Source organism: Ranitomeya imitator, chromosome 7 (assembly GCF_032444005.1).
Source record: "Ranitomeya imitator isolate aRanImi1 chromosome 7, aRanImi1.pri, whole genome shotgun sequence".
Classification (NCBI taxonomy): Eukaryota; Metazoa; Chordata; class Amphibia; order Anura; family Dendrobatidae; genus Ranitomeya; species Ranitomeya imitator.
Genome location: NC_091288.1, coordinates 107,815,142 through 107,832,508, shown reverse-complemented (window position 1 = coordinate 107,832,508; position 17,367 = coordinate 107,815,142). Strand labels below are relative to the sequence as shown.

General features: G+C 47.0%; 1 protein-coding gene and 1 long non-coding RNA gene across 3 annotated transcripts in view; both read right to left on the bottom strand.

Moving 5' to 3' along the window:
• Positions 1–17,367, bottom strand: part of LOC138644852 (protein unc-93 homolog A-like) — a 345,859-nt gene that overhangs the window by 175,714 nt on the left and 152,778 nt on the right. The window lies entirely within an intron of this gene.
• On the bottom strand, positions 15,270–16,680 carry LOC138644853 (uncharacterized). Of its 2 annotated transcripts, none has more exons than XR_011314668.1 (3): positions 16,273–16,680; positions 16,104–16,169; positions 15,270–15,467 (listed from the first exon to the last, which is right to left on the bottom strand). It is a non-coding gene; the product is annotated as an uncharacterized lncRNA (long non-coding RNA). The 2 variants fall into 2 exon arrangements; XR_011314667.1 differs by having other exon boundaries at positions 16,104–16,338; positions 16,439–16,680.

Here is a 17,367-nt window from a genome sequence, read left to right as displayed (position 1 = left end):
AGTGCCATCCCTGTGTGTGCCATCTCTCTCACATAGTGGGCCATAGAAAGCCTTTTCATTTTTCTGTATTTTTTTTTGTGGGGTGTATAAATTCTCCCTGATAAAAATACAGTGGGAGATTAATATTGGCCTTTGGGCTTGTGTGCCAGTCCTGAGTGTGCCATCTCTCTCACAAATAGTGGGCCATAGAAAGCCTATTTTATTTTTTTTTGGGTTTTATAAATTCTCCCTGAAAAAAAGGGAGATTAATATTGGCCTCTGGGCTTGTGTGCCAGTCCTGAGCGTGCCATCTGTGCCAGCCCTGAGCGTGCCATCTCTCTCACAAATAGTGGGCCATAGAAAGCCTATTTAATTTTTTTTTTGGTTTTATAAATTCTCCCTGAAAAAAAGGGAGATTAATATTGGCCTCTGGGCTTGTGTGCCAGTTGTGAGCGTGCCATCTGTGCCAGTCCTGAGCGTGCCATCTCTCTCACAAATAGTGGGCCATAGAAAGCCTATTTAATTTTTTTTTTTGTTTTATAAATTTTCCCTGAAAAAAGGGAGATTAATATTGGCCTCTGGGCTTGTGTGCCAGTTGTGAGCGTGCCATCTGTGCCAGTCCTGAGCGTGCCATCTCTCTCACAAATAGTGGGCCATAGAAAGCCTATTTAATTTTTTTTTTGGTTTTATAAATTTTCCCTGAAAAAAGGGAGATTAATATTGGCCTCTGGGCTTGTGTGCCAGTTGTGAGCGTGCCATCTGTGCCAGTCCTGAGCGTGCCATCTCTCTCACAAATAGTGGGCCATAGAAAGCCTATTTAAATATTTTTTTGGTTTTATAAATTCTCCCAGAAAAAAAGGGAGATTAATATTGGCCTCTGGGCTTCTGTGCCAGTCCTGAGCGTGCCATCTGTGCCAGTCCTGAGCGTCCCATCTCTCTCACAAATAGTGGGCCATAGAAAGCCTATTTTTTTTTTTTTTTGGGTTTTAGAAATTCTCCCTGGAAAAAAAAAGGGAGATTAATATTGCCCTTTGGGCTTGTGTGCCAGTACTAAGCGTTCCATCTCTCTCTCTCTCTCAGTCAGTGGGCCATAGAACGCCTATTTTTGGTTTTATTTGTTTTCTAAATTCTCCCTGAAAAAATCATTTTATTTTATTTGGTTTCTAAATTCTTCCTGATAAAATCATATTTTTTTTATTATTTTTTTTTCTAAAGTCTCCCTGAAAAAAAAAAAAAAAAACAACCAAAAAAAACAGTGGGAGATTAATATTGGCCTTTCTGCTTGTGTGCCAGTCTTGACTCCTGGGTGTGCCATCTCTCTCTCTCTCTCTCTCTCTCTCTCCAATTGTGGTCCATAGAAAGCCTATATTTTTTTTCCTTGATTTGGGTTCCAAAATCTACCAGAGAAAATAACTACATCAATCATTGGTAGAAAAATATTGGCCTCTGGGCTTGTGTGCCACTCCTGACTCCTGTGTGCGTCATCTCTCAGTCAGTGGGCCATAGAACGCCTATTTTTGTTTTTATTTGTTTTATAAATTCTCCCTGAAAAAATCATTTTATTTTATTTGGTTTCTAATTTCTTCCTGATAAAATCATATTTTTTTTATTATTTTTTTTTCTAAAGTCTCCCTGAAAAAAAAAAAAAAAAAACAACCAAAAAAAACAGTGGGAGATTAATATTGGCCTTTCTGCTTGTGTGCCAGTCTTGACTCCTGGGTGTGCCATCTCTCTCTCTCTCTCTCTCTCTCTCTCTCTCTCTCTCTCTCCAATTGTGGTCCATAGAAAGCCTATATTTTTTTTCCTTGATTTGGGTTCCAAAATCTACCAGAGAAAATAACTCCATCAATCATTGGTAGAAAAATATTGGCCTCTGGGCTTGTGTGCCACTCCTGATTCCTGTGTGCGTCATCTCTCACTCAGTGGCCCATAGAAAGCATATAGTTTGTTACATTTGTTTTCTAAATTCTCCCTGCAAAAATCTATTTTTTTTTTTTTGGGGGGTTTCTAAAGTGTTCCTGAAAAAAATAAAAATAAAAAAAAAATAATAGTGTGACATTAATATTAACATTTGTGCTTCAGTGACAGTCCTGCGTGTGGGGCATCTCTCTAATTTGCAGCCACCAAAAAAAGAGTGTGTAACATTGGGCCTGATTTTCGCTGTGGTCTCACCAACCTGTAAAGGGGTAGCTAAATCATACTGAAGTTATAGCTCACCGTGTAAGTTGTGTGACTGCAACAAATAACGTTAGTTTGGTTACGTTTTTAAAACAATGAGGAAGTCTAGTGGAAGAGGTCGTGGCCGGGGGCGTTCATTGTCAGCTGGTAATGAGGGTAGTGGTAGTGGTGGAGCATCAGGTGGTCGTGGGGAAAAAAATATTGCACCTAAGTCTGGAGCTGTGGAGCCAGGTTCGTCGTCCGGCTACACAAGGCCTCGAACGCTCCCTTTTCTGGGATTAGGAAAACCGCTTTTAAAGCCGGAGCAGCAAGAGCAAGTTTTGGCTTATCTTGCTGACTCAGCCTCTAGCTCTTTTGCCTCCTCTCGTGAAACTGGTAAAAGTAAAAGCAGCGCGTCGTTAGTGGATGTTCACGGTCAGGGACAAGTCACTTCCTTGTCCTCTTCAGCAAAAACAACAACAGAGAAGAATGCAGCAGGCGACACAACGGGTTACTCCATGGAGCTCTTTACACATACCGTCCCTGGCTTAGAAAGTGAAGCAGTTAACAGTCCATGCCCATTACAAATTGAATCTGACATGGAGTGCACTGACGCACAGCCACAGCCAGACTACTATGCTGGTCCTTTGACTCAGACCACAACATTGCCCTCGCAGGGTGCTGATCAAGAATCAGACCCTGATGAGACTATGTTGCCCCATCACGAACGCTATACCACCGAACGACACGGTGACACAGACGAAGTTGCGCAGGAGGTACAAGAAGAGTTATTAGATGACCCAGTTCTTGACCCCGATTGGCAGCCATTGGGGGAACAGGGTGCAGGCGGCAGCAGTTCTGAAGCAGAGGAGGAGGAGGGGCCGCAGCAGGCATCAACATCGCCACAGGTTCCATCTGCCGGGCCCGTATCTTGCCCAAAACGCGTGGCAAAGCCAAAACCTGGTGGAGGACAGCGTGGCCATCCGGTTAAAGCTCAGTCTGCAATGCCTGAAAAGGTATCCGATGCTAGAAAGAGTGCAGTCTGGCATTTTTTTAAACAACATCCAATTGATCAGCGCAAAGTCATCTGTCAAAAATGTTCTACTTCCTTAAGCAGAGGTCAGAATCTGAAAAGTCTCAATACTAGTTGCATGCATAGACATTTAACCACCATGCATTTGAAAGCTTGGACTAACTACCAAACGTCCCTTAAGGTTGTTGCACCCTCGGCCAATGAAGCTAGTCATCAACGCAACATCCCTTCCGGCAGTGTAGGACCACCATTTAGCGCACCACCTGCTGTATCTGTGCAGGTATCTTTGCCAGGCCAAAGCAGTCAGGGTCAGGGAATCACCAGTTTCGTAGTAGGAAACACTGCATCTAGGGCACCGGCGGCAACAATACCATCTCCCACCGTCTCTCAGTCTGCCATGTCCACCGGCACCCCCGCTAGTTCCACGATCTCCAGCTCTCCAGTCCAGCTCACCCTACATGAGACTATGGTTAGAAAAAGGAAATACTTAGCCTCGCATCCGCGTACACAGGGTTTGAACGCCCACATAGCTAGACTAATCTCGTTAGAGATGATGCCCTACCGGTTAGTTGAAAGCGAAGCTTTCAAAGACCTGATGGACTACGCTGTACCACGCTACGAGCTACCCAGTCGACACTTTTTTTCCAGAAAAGCCATCCCAGCCCTCCACCAGCATGTTAAAGAGCGCATCGTCCATGCACTCAGGCAATCTGTGAGCACAAAGGTGCACCTGACAACAGATGCATGGACCAGTAGGCATGGCCAGGGACGTTACGTGTCCATCACGGCACACTGGGTAAATGTGGTGGATTCAGGGTCCACAGGGGACAGCAAGTTTGGGACAGTTCTGCCTAGCCCACGGTCTAGTAAACAGTTGTCTGTAGCCGTTCGCACCCCCTCCTCCTCCTCCTCCTCCTCGTCCTCCTGCAGAAGCAAGAGCTCGTCCACAGACCGCAGTCGCACAAACACTCCATCCGCACCTGCCACTGTTGCACACCAGGTCTCCCATTATGGGGCAGCTACTGGCATACGTCAGCAGGCTGTATTGGCTATGAAGTGTTTGGGCGACAATAGACACACCGCGGAAGTTCTGTCCGAGTTCTTGCAGCAAGAAACGCAGTCGTGGCTGGGCACTGTAGATCTTGAGGCAGGCAAGGTAGTGAGTGATAACGGAAGGAATTTCATGGCTGCCATCTCCCTTTCCCAACTGAAACACATTCCTTGCCTGGCTCACACCTTAAACCTGGTGGTGCAGTGCTTCCTGAAAAGTTATCCGGGGTTATCCGACCTGCTCCTCAAAGTGCGTGGACTTTGCGCACATATCCGCCGTTCGCCTGTACACTCCAGCCGTATGCAGACCTATCAGCGTTCTTTGAACCTTCCCCAGCATCGCCTAATCATAGACGTTGCAACAAGGTGGAACTCAACACTGCACATGCTTCAGAGACTGTGCGAACAGAGGCAGGCTGTTATGTTTTTGTGGGAGGATACACATACACGGGCAGGCAGTAGGATGGCAGACATGGAGTTGTCAGGTGTGCAGTGGTCGAAGATTCAAGACATGTGTCAAGTCCTTCAGTGTTTTGAGGAATGCACACGGCTGGTTAGTGCAGACAACGCCATAATAAGCATGAGCATCCCCCTAATGCGTCTGCTGATGCAAAGTTTGACGCACATAAAGGATCAGGCATCTGCACCAGAGGAAGAGGAAAGCCTTGATGACAGTCAGCGATTGTCTGGTCAGGGCAGTGTACATGACGAGGTACCGGGCGAAGAGGAGGTGGAGGATGAGGAGGATGATGGGGATGAGTATATTTTTAATGAGGAAGCTTTCCCGGGGGCACGGGAAATTGGTGGCGTGGCAAGGCCGGGTTCTGGTTTTTTGAGGGACACAAGTGACGTAGATTTGCCTGCAACTGCCCCTCAACCAAGCACAACCGCAGATTTGACAACGGGAACTTTGGCCCACATGGCGGATTATGCCTTGCGTATCCTCAAAAGGGACACACGCATTACAAAAATGATGAACGATGACGATTACTGGTTGGCCTGCCTCCTTGATCCTCGCTATAAAGGCAAATTGCAAAATATTATGCCACATGAGAACTTGGAACTAATATTAGCAACAAAACAATCAACTCTTGTTGACCGTTTGCTTCTGGCATTCCCTGCACACAGCGCCCGTGATCGTTCTCACACGAGCTCCAGGGGCCAGCAGACCAGAGGTGTTAGAGGGGCAGAAATCAGAAGTGGCGTTGGCCAGAGGGGTTTTCTGACCAGGTTGTGGAGTGATTTTTCTATGACCGCAGACAGGACAGGTACTGCAGCATCAATTCAAAGTGACAGGAGACAACATTTGTCCAGTATGGTTACAAACTATTTTTCATCCCTTATCGACGTTCTCCCTCAACCGTCATTCCCATTTGATTACTGGGCATCCAAATTATACACCTGGCCAGAATTGGCAGAATATGCATTGCAGGAGCTTGCTTGCCCGGCAGCTAGTGTCCTATCAGAAAGAGTATTCAGTGCTGCAGGTTCAATACTAACAGAAAAAAGGACTCGTCTGGCTACCCAAAATGTAGATGATCTAACCTTCATTAAAATGAACCACAACTGGATTTCAAAATCTTTTGCCCCACCCTGCCCGGCTGACACCTAGCTTTCCTATGAAAAGGTCTTGCCTGTGGACTATTCTGAATGACTTTTCCAATCTCGTAATTTTCTTCACCTGATTGTCCAGCATACGACATGTTTCCACCTCACGAAATGGCCAAACTCCCCACACGGGGCCGTGCTATCGCCACTTTGCGCTTGGACCCTTGAGAGTGCTGTTTGTCTGAAGAGGTGGGTGTGGCCGCTTTTGGTCGACGGCACTGCCACTGGGTCCCTCATAGTACAATAAAGTGTCTCTGGCGGTGGTGGTGCGCACCCAACGTCAGACACACCGTTGTAATATGAGGGGCCCTGTGCCTGTACCGCCGGCCACAAGACAGTTCCCCCCCCCAGCTCAAACAGTGCTCTACCACTAGCAAAATTATCTCTCACAGCTTCACCAATGTGTAGTCTAGGCGCTGACATCCTTCAATGCCTGGCACTGACAATACCATTGTTTTGACATTTTTGTTATGTTAGGCCTTCGAAGCCTGTCTGCGGTCCCTTCTTTCTACAACTACTACACTGACCAGGCCACTGCTGGCCGTGTTACCCTGGAACCAATTTAAAAGTGCCTACAGTCAGCCCAATTTTGTTATGTTAGGCCTTCGAAGACTGTCTGCCGTCACTCCTTCCACTAGACTTCCACTGACCATACACTGCTGCCCATGTACCCCTGGAACCAATTTAAAGTGCCTACAGCCAGCCCAATTTTGTTATGTTAGGCCTTCGAAGCCTGTCTGCGGTCACTCCTTCCACTAGACTTCCACTGACCAGACCACTGCTGCCCGTGTACCCCTGCAACCAATTTAAAAGTGCCTACAGCCAGCCCAAGTTTGTTATGTTAGGCCTTGGAAGCCTGTCTGCGGTCACTCCTTCCACTAGACTTCCACTGACCAGACCACTGCTGCCCGTGTACCCCTGGAACCAATTTAAAAGTGCCTACAGCCAGCCCAAGTTTGTTATGTTAGGCCTTCGAAGCCTGTCTGCGGTCACTCCTTCCACTAGACTTCCACTGACCAGACCACTGCTGCCCGTGTACCCCTGGAACCAATTTAAAAGTGCCTACAGCCAGCCCAAGTTTGTTATGTTAGGCCTTGGAAGCCTGTCTGCGGTCACTCCTTCCACTAGACTTCCACTGACGAGACCACTGCTGCCCGTGTACCCCTGGAACCAATTTAAAAGTGCCTACAGCCAGCCCAAGTTTGTTATGTTAGGCCTTGGAAGCCTGTCTGCGGTCACTCCTTCCACTAGACTTCCACAGACCAGACCACTGCTGCCCGTGTACCCCTGGAACCAATTTAAAAGTGCCTACAGCCAGCCCAAGTTTGTTATGTTAGGCCTTGGAAGCCTGTCTGCGGTCACTCCTTCCACTAGACTTCCACTGACCATACACTGCTGCCCATGTACCCCTGGAACAAATTTAAAAGTGCCTACAGCCAGCCCAAGTTTGTTATGTTAGGCCTTCGAAGCCTGTCTGCGTCCCGTTCTTTCAACTACAACTACACTGACCAGGCCACTGATGGCCGTGTTCCCTTGGAACCAATTTTAACTTGCCTACAGCCAGCCCTATGTTATTATGTTAGGCCTTCGAAGCCTGTCTGCGGTCACTCCTTCCACTAGACTTCCACAGACCAGACCACTGCTGCCCGTGTACCCCTGGAACCAATTTAAAAGTGCCTACAGCCAGCCCAAGTTTGTTATGTTAGGCCTTCGAAGCCTGTCTGCGGTCACTCCTTCCACTAGACTTCCACAGACCAGACCACTGCTGCCCGTGTACCCCTGGAACCAATTTAAAAGTGCCTACAGCCAGCCCAAGTTTGTTATGTTAGGCCTTGGAAGCCTGTCTGCGGTCACTCCTTCCACTAGACTTCCACTGACCAGACCACTGCTGCCCGTGTACCCCTGGAACCAATTTAAAAGTGCCTACAGCCAGCCCAAGTTTGATATGTTAGGCCTTGGAAGCCTGTCTGCGGTCACTCCTTCCACTAGACTTCCACTGACCAGACCACTGCTGCCCATGTACCCCTGGAACCAATTTAAAAGTGCCTACAGCCAGCCCAAGTTTGTTATGTTAGGCCTTGGAAGCCTGTCTGCGGTCACTCCTTCCACTAGACTTCCACTGACCAGACCACTGCTGCCCGTGTACCCCTGGAACCAATTTAAAAGTGCCTACAGCCAGCCCAAGTTTGTTATGTTAGGCCTTGGAAGCCTGTCTGCGGTCACTCCTTCCACTAGACTTCCACTGACCATACACTGCTGCCCATGTACCCCTGGAACAAATTTAAAAGTGCCTACAGCCAGCCCAAGTTTGTTATGTTAGGCCTTCGAAGCCTGTCTGCGTCCCGTTCTTTCAACTACAACTACACTGACCAGGCCACTGATGGCCGTGTTCCCTTGGAACCAATTTTAACTTGCCTACAGCCAGCCCTATGTAATTATGTTAGGCCTTCGAAGCCTGTCTGCGTCCCGTTCTTTCAACTACAACTACACTGACCAGGCCACTGATGGCCGTGTTCCCCTGGAACCAATTTTAACTTGCCTACAGCCAGCCCAATGTTAGGCCTTTGATGCCTGTCTGCCGTCACTCCTTCCACTAGGCCTCCACTGACCTGTCTATTGCTGCCCGTGTACCCCTTGAACCAACATCATTAAATATAAAAAAAATTAATTTGATTATAAAAAATAAGATCGTGTTGAGATCTCAAATGCAGACATTTTAACAATCAAAACAAACACACAACAAATATCTGGAACTGTACTACAAAGGTCCAACAGCTACAATTTCTTTCTCCTGCAAGAAGTTAACTGAAAGTTTTTTGGAGTTGTTAACACAGATATGGCATCCACCGAGTGTTGTCCTGTCGCGTCTCCTTTAAATTATTTCCAATAAGATGTTAAACTATTAATTTAATAAAATCAATAATTAAAAAAATAATTGAGTAAGTCAAAAGCACATTGCAAATAAACATTAATTACAAATCAAGAAGCATGGCGCGTCCGAGGGTGAGTAGATACCGAATAAGAATATAATCACCCTCGGACGCGCAATGCTTATTTACAACAGCCTTCCTTCCTAAGAATCAGCCCTTTCGAGGTGTAGAGAGAGGTTGTGTTACACTCCAAGGTGTTCCCCGGGTTGCCTTTCATGAGCTTCGATCTTCCGGCTCTCGTTTAGTAGTTGGTGGAAACTACGCTGCATTAGGCCTACAAATTTGGTATGGGGTGTAGAGACAGGTTGTGTTACACTCCAAGGTTTTCACCAGGTTGCCTTTCCTGAGCTTCGATCTTCATGCTCTCGTTTAGTAGGTGTCGGAAAGTAGGCTGCATTAGGCCTACAAATTGGGTATGGGGTGGAGAGAGATGGTGTGTTACACTCCAAGGTGTTCCCCAGGTTTCCTTGCCATTGCTTCGGTCTTCCGACTCTCGTTTAGTAGTTGTAGAAAAGTACACAGCATTAGGCCTACAAAATGGGTATGGGGTGGAGAGAGATGGTGTGTTACACTCCAAGGTGTTCCCCAGGTTGCCTTTCCTGAGCTTCGATCTTCATGCTCTCGTTTAGTAGGTGTCGGAAAGTAGGCTGCATTAGGCCTAAAAAATGGGGAATGGGGTGGAGAGAGATGGTGTGTTACACTCCAAGGTGTTCCCCAGGTTTCCTTGCCATTGCTTCGGTCTTCCGACTCTCGTTTAGTAGTTGTAGAAAAGTACACTGCATTAGGCCTAAAAAATGGGTATGGGGTGGAGAGAGATGGTGTGTTACACTCCAAGGTGTTCCCCAGGTTGCCTTTCCTGAGCTTCGATCTTCATGCTCTCGTTTAGTAGGTGTCGGAAAGTAGGCTGCATTAGGCCTACAAATTGGGTATGGGGTGGAGAGAGATGGTGTGTTACACTCCAAGGTGTTCCCCAGGTTTCCTTGCCATTGCTTCGGTCTTCCGACTCTCGTTTAGTAGTTGTAGAAAAGTACACAGCATTAGGCCTACAAAATGGGTATGGGGTGGAGAGAGATGGTGTGTTACACTCCAAGGTGTTCCCCAGGTTGCCTTTCCTGAGCTTCTATCTTCAGGCTCTCATTAAATTGTGGTTAAATGGAACAACTGCATTTGGCGTACTAGTTGGTTTGGGGCCTACTATCGGTGTCTGCCACTCCTTGCTGTTCTCCTGGTTTCCTGTCCTGAAATACCATTTTCAGCCTCTCGTTAAGTAGTTGTTAATGTTAGACTGCATTTGGCCTACTAGTTGGGTTGGGGCCTACTATCGGTGTCTGCCACTCCTTGCTGTTCTCCTCCACTGAACAAAGCTGTGCCGCCTGTTTACTACGGTTGCCAATTTTGAACTGCATTTCGACTACTTACTGATTTGGCCCTACTCTCTGTGTCAGCCTCTCATTCCAGTTGTCCTCCACTGCAATGCCCCCTGGTTATTCCTGTGTTACCAATTTTGAACTGCATTTAGCCCACTTTCTTCTTTGGGCCTATATCTGTGTTTCCACTTCATCGTGCCCATTGCCCAGCCAGTGATAGATGAGTCTGCTGGTACATTGACCCATAACGCAACATTCCCCGTGCACGCTACACAACAACATTGTGACCCTGCTGAAAGTCAGGTTGCTCTTCCCGCATACCATACCACCTTACACGGGGACAAAGAGGAAGGTGCAGATGAAAGTGCAGGTTCCTTCATCAGGTGGGGGGAGGAATACTAGTTGGCGACGTCACTGGCACAGGGCCTCTCATAGTACGCAAAAGTGTTGCTGCCGGTGGGAGGCGCCCCCGCCGTGCAAACACACCGCTGTACTTTGAGGGGCCCTGTGCCAGTGCCAATGCCAACGAGTGGGCCCCCCCTGCTTGCTCAGGTTCACAGCACTTGCAAAGTTGAAATACTTACCTCTCCCTGCTCCACTGCCGTGACGTGGTCCAGATTTCCTGGGCCCACTAATTACTTGAACCAGCCCTACCCCCCACAACTTTAGCCAAATGACCCCCAATTTCAAATGCCTTCCAATTATTATAAGGTAAATTACGCTTGACAAGCTTCATTAAGAAGAATGGATGGTTTTGACATTAAAATGGGCACTCTAGGTGTTTTCCTGGCCCCCACTCACTGCCGACTATGCTGCCCCATTGACTTGCATTGGGTTTCGTGTTTCGGTCGATCCCGACTTTACGTCATAATCGGCCGATTTCACTCGACCCGACTTTGGACATAGTCGGGTTTCGCAAAACCCGGCTCGACTCTAAAAAGGTCAAGGTCGCTCAACTCTATTCTGAACGACTTTTCCAATCTCGTAATTTGCAGCACCTGATTGTCCAGCATCCGACATGTTAACACCTCCCTAAATGGCCAAAGTCCCCACACGGGGCCGTGGTATCGCCACTTGGCGCCAGCACCCGTGAGAGTACTGTTTGTCTGAAGAGGTGGGTGTGCCCGCTTTTGGTCGACGGCACTGCCACTAAGTCCCTCATAGTACAATAAAGTGTCTGGCGGTGGTGGTGCGCACCCAACGTCAGACACACCGTTGTAATATGAGGGGCCCTGGGCCTGTACCGCCGGCCACAAGACAGTCCCCCCCCCCAGGTCAAACAGTGCTCTACGACTTGCAAAATTTTATCTCACAGCTCCACCAATGTTTAGTCTATGCGCTGACATCCTTCAATGCCTGGCACTGTCAATACCATTGTATTGACATTTTTCTTATGTTAGGCCTTCGAAGCCTGTCTGCGGTCACTCCTTCCACTAGGCCTCCACTGACCTGTCTACTGCCGCCCGTGTTCCCCTGGAACCAATTTTAAATTGCCTACAGCCAGCCCAATTTATTATGTTAGGGCTTCGAAGCCTGTCTGCGGTCCCTCCTTCCACTAGGCCTCCACTGACCTGTCTACTGCCGCCCGTGTTCCCCTGGAACCAATTTTAAATTGCCTACAGCCAGCCCAATTTATTATGTTAGGGCTTTGAAGCCTGTCTGCGGTCCCTCCTTCCACTAGGCCTCCACTGACCTGTCTACTGCTGCCCGTGTTCCCCTGGAACCAATTTTAAATTGCCTACAGCCAGCCCAATTTATTATGTTAGGGCTTCGAAGCCTGTCTGCGGTCCCTCCTTCCACTAGGCCTCCACTGACCTGTCTACTGCCGCCCGTGTTTCCCTGGAACCAATTTTAAATTGCCTACAGCCAGCCCAATTTATTATGTTAGGGCTTCGAAGACTGTCTGCGGTCCCTCCTTCCACTAGGCCTCCACTGACCTGTCTACTGCTGCCCGTGTTCCCCTGGAACCAATTTTAAATTGCCTACAGCCTGCCCAATTTATTATGTTAGGGCTTCGAAGCCTGTCTGCGGTCCCTCCTTCCACTAGGCCTCCACTGACCTGTCTACTGCCGCCCGTGTTCCCCTGGAACCAATTTTAAATTGCCTACAGCCAGCCCAATTTATTATGTTAGGGCTTCGAAGTCTGTCTGCGGTCCCTCCTTCCACTAGGCCTCCACTGACCTGTCTACTGCTGCCCGTGTTCCCCTGGAACCAATTTTAAATTGCCTACAGCCAGCCCAATTTATTATGTTAGGGCTTCGAAGCCTGTCTGCGGTCCCTCCTTCCACTAGGCCTCCACTGACCTGTCTACTGCCGCCCCTGTTCCCCTGGAACCAATTTTAAATTGCCTACAGCCAGCCCAATTTATTATGTTAGGGCTTCGAAGCCTGTCTGCGGTCCCTCCTTCCACTAGGCCTCCACTGACCTGTCTACTGCTGTCCGTGTTCCCCTGGAACCAATTGTAAATTGCCTACATCCCAATTTTTGTTATGTTAGGCCTTCGAAGCCTGTCTGCGGCCCGTTCTTTCCACTACTACTACTACACTGACCAGGCCACTGCTGCCCGTGTTCCCCTGGAACCAATTTTAAATTGCCTACAGCCAGCCCAATTTATTATGTTAGGCCTTCAAAGCCTGTCTGCGGTCCCTCTTTCCACTAGGCCTCCACTGACCTGTCTACTGCTGCCCGTGTACCCCTTGAACCAACATCAGAAAATATAAAAATAAGTATTTTGCTTATAAAAAAGAAAATACTGGAGAGATATCAAATGCAGACATTTTAACATTAAAAACAAACACATACAACAAAAATCTGGTACAGTACTAAAAATGGCCACCAGCTACAATAACTTTCTCCTGCAAGTAGTTAACTGAAAGGTTTTTTAAATTTTAAACACAGATATGGCATCCACCGAGTGTTGTCCTGTCGCGTCTTCTTTATATTATTGCCAAGAAGATGCAAAACAATGAAAATAATAAAATCATTATTTACCAAAAAAATAGAGTAAGTCAAAACCACATTGCAAATAAACATTCATTACAAATAAAGAAGCAGGGCGCGTCCGAGGGTGAGTATATACCTAATAAGAATATAATCACCCTCGGACGCGCCCTGCTTCTTTCCGACAGCCTTCCTTCCTAAGAATCAGCCCTTCCGTGGTGTACAGAGAGGGTGTATTACACTCCAAGGTGTTCCCCAGGTTGCCTTTCCTGAGCTTCGATCTTCATGCTCTCGTTTAGTAGTTGTCGGAAAGTAGGCTGCATTAGGCCTACAAATTGGGTATGGGGTAGAGAGAGATGGTGTGTTACACTCCAAGGTGTTCCCCAGGTTTCCTTGCCATTGCTTCGGTCTTCCGACTCTCGTTTAGTAGTTGTAGAAAACTACACTGCATTAGGCCTACAAAATGGGTATCGGGTGGAGAGAGATGGTGTGTTACACTCCAAGGTGTTCCCCAGGTTTCCTTGCCATTGCTTCGGTCTTCCGACTCTAGTTTAGTATTTGTAGAAAACTACACTGCATTAGGCCTACAAAATGGGTATCGGGTGGAGAGAGATGGTGTGTTACACTCCAAGGTGTTCCCCAGGTTTCCTTGCCATTGCTTCGGTCTTCAGACTCTCGTTTAGTAGTTGTAGAAAACTACACTGCATTAGGCCTACAAAATGGGTATCGGGTGGAGAGAGATGGTGTGTTACACTCCAAGGTGTTCCCCAGGTTTCCTTGCCATTGCTTCGGTCTTCCGACTCTCGTTTAATAGTTGAAGAAAACTACACTGCATTAGGCCTACAAAATTGGTATCGGGTGGAGAGAGATGGTGTGTTACACTCCAAGGTGTTCCCCAGGTTTCCTTGCCATTGCTTCGGTCTTCCGACTCTCGTTTAGTAGTTGTAGAAAACTACACTGCATTAGGCCTACAAAATGGGTATGGGGTGGAGAGAGATGGTGTGTTCCACTCCAAGGTGTTCTCCAGGTTGCCTTTCCTGAGCTTCTATCTTCAGGCTCTCGTTAAATTGTGGTTAAATGGAACAACTGCATTTGGCGTACTAGTTGGTTTGGGGCCTACTAACAGTGTCTGCCGCTCCTTGCTGTTCTCCTGGTTTCCTGTCCTGAAATTCCGTTTTCAGGCGCTCGTTAAGTAGTTGTTAATGTTAGACTGCATTTGGCCTACTAGTTGGGTTGGGGCCTACTATCGGTGTCTGCCACTCCTTGCTGTTCTCCTCCACTGAACAAAGCTGTGCCGCCTGTTTACTACGGTTGCCAATTTTGAACTGCATTTCAACTACTTACTGATTTGGGCCTACTCTCTGTGTCAGCCTCTCATTCCAGTTGTCCTCCACTGCAATGCCCCCTGGTTATTCCTGTGTTACCAATTTTGAACTGCATTTAGCCAACTTTATTCTTTGGGCCTATATCTGTGTTTCCTCCTCATCCTGCCCATTGCCCAGCCAGTGATAGATGAGTCTGCTGGTACATTGACCCATAACGCAACATTCCCCGTGCACGCTACACAACAACATTGTGACCCTGCTGAAAGTCAGGTTGCTCTTCCCGCATACCATACCACCTTACACGGGGACAAAGAGGAAGGTGCAGATGAAAGTGCAGGTTCCTTCATCAGGTGGGGGGAGGAATACTAGTTGGCGACGTCACTGGCACAGGGCCTCTCATAGTACGCAAAAGTGTTGCTGCCGGTGGGAGGCGCCCCCGCCGTGCAAACACACTGCTGTACTTTGAGGGGCCCTGTGCCAGTGCCAATGCCAACGAGTGGGCCCCCCTGCTTGCTCAGGTTCACAGCACTTGCAAAGTTGAAATACTTACCTCTCCCTGCTCCACTGCCGTAACGTGGTCCAGATTTCCTGGGCCCACTAATTACTTGAACCAGCCCTACCCACCACAACTTTAGCCAAATGACCCCCAATTTCAAATGCCTTCCAATTATTATAAGGTAAATTACGCTTGACAAGCTTCATTAAGAAGAATGGATGGTTTTGACATTAAAATGGGCACTCTAGGTGTTTTCCTGGCCCCCACTCACTGCCGACTATGCTGCCCCATTGACTTGCATTGGGTTTCGTGTTTCGGTCGATCCCGACTTTACGTCATAATCGGCCGATTTCACTCGACCCGACTTTTGAGATAATAAACAAAACACGGCACTCTGCTAGTTGGTGAGAGATGGTGCTCAAGTAGGGTCTCCAACCCGTCAGTCAATGTATACAATAAACTTGGCACTCAAAACGGTAGTAAGGTGAAGTTAATCAGCTTTATTGCAAGTCCCAGATACAGTTTCGACAGTTAAACGTTTTCGGTCCCACCGGACCTTCTTCAGAACAATTTCCAATTTATCTGATGCAAAATACCAACAAAGGCATATAGAACAATATTTTAGTTTCTGTCTGGTTACACAATATCACATATTAAGTGCAAAAATTAACAAAAGATATGTCTACAAAAGAAAGCAACAAAAAAAAAAATAATAAAACAAGGGCAGAAAAATATCAAACAAATTTCAAAACCAAGTATATACAAAATATACGATAATTAAGCGGATGCTACCGCAGCCTATGATTAACTCCAAGGACTAAACATTTAATGGAGATCTGACTCAGAAAAATTGGATATAGTATACTATGCTATAAAGAGCCCCTATGAGAAAAGGATATATGTTCATAGGTGAGGGGTGGAGCTCCCACGTGGATCAGAAATGAAGTGACGATATTTATTCATCTTTATAGCCTGATAAACTTAGTGCATGGTATAACGTGCCTAGGGAGATAAAGCATATAGGGTGTTGAAATCTAAACACAGACTTAACCTATATATGGAAAATAGAACAAGAGTACCTGGTAGTGGTGCTAAATGGTATGAGGTAAGATTGAAGCTGTGGATTAAAGTGTGTAGTGAGGATGAAGAGCCATGATGAATGGTAAAAAATGAATAAAAATAAATAAAAAATGAAGTGTAAAATGAAAAATGAATCACCTGGTTAAGCTGGTTACAACGTGTGGAAGGAAAAATCACCTTCTTACGCGAAACTGTGGAGTAATGCTGTAAAAAGTAAAAAATTACCAGAGGGAGAATGTGAGTGGTGGTGAAAATAATGCAGCATGTGGGATAAATGTCCTTAAGAGAGGGTTGACAGGGGGCTTACCAATAAATGAGAAAACGAAAGGGCTCTAGGCGAACTAAGTCGCTAATGGAGTCTGTGGCCCATAATCTGCGTGATAAGGAAGCACACAATAAGATAAATGCCTGACCACCGTGTCTAATCAGACCGCTATCTAAGGACGCTGCATGTGGGGACCAGCCCGACTTACCAGGGTGAGGAGCTCAGATATGCGTGGCACCGGATCGCCAGAGAGGGACGCACTGAATGCCTGGGTATTACTTCCGGGTTTAAGTGCAGTCTGACGGGTCACATGGTGCCACACGTCATCACAGAAAAAACGGGACGCTCTAGCGTTGTAATTTGCTCTAAAATGTGACGTTAGATAGTGCTATAAAGCGAAACGCTGGAGCGTTGTAATATGCTCTAAAAATGAGACGCAGGAGAGTTATATAAGTGTCTGCTGTCTGTGTAGCGCACTGGAGCGCAATATAAAGAAAGAAGGAGCTATATGAGCGTGCTATGAAGCTGTGAGCAGGAGGTTGAGGGTAGAAACCTTCAGTAATAGTGTACTGAGTGGCATCCTATATACTATATACTATACCGTGAAGAGTGCAGGGTGCCACGAGGGAAGCATAAAGAGGGAAGAGGTTTTAGCGATTCTAAAAAGATAAAGAAAACAGCATTAATACTGACATATCTTATTGAGCAAATGTCAACCACATGTTCAAGCATAATACAAGGGTACAGCTTAGAGGAAACTAGATGTATCAAAATCTCTATTAAGGCCTTTCGGTTCTAAAGTCTGTAAAGTGAAAATCCAATAGGCCTCACGTTTCTTGAGCAGCCTTGTCCTGCTCTGTCCCCTTCTCCCTTGGTCGACATGTTCCAATACCTGATAGCGTAGTTGGGCAACGCTATGGCCCGTAGTACGGAAATGGTGTGGGAGGGGAAGATGGTCCCTGTTACACCGCATGTTCGACTTATGTTGTGATACACGATCACGTATGGCTTAAGTAGTTTCTCCAACGTATGCCAGGCCGCAGGGGCACTTAATGATGTAGATTACATACGAGGAATCACAAGTGAAGAAGCCACGTATAGGAATGCCTTTTCCAGTGTGCGGGTGGAAGACCTTGT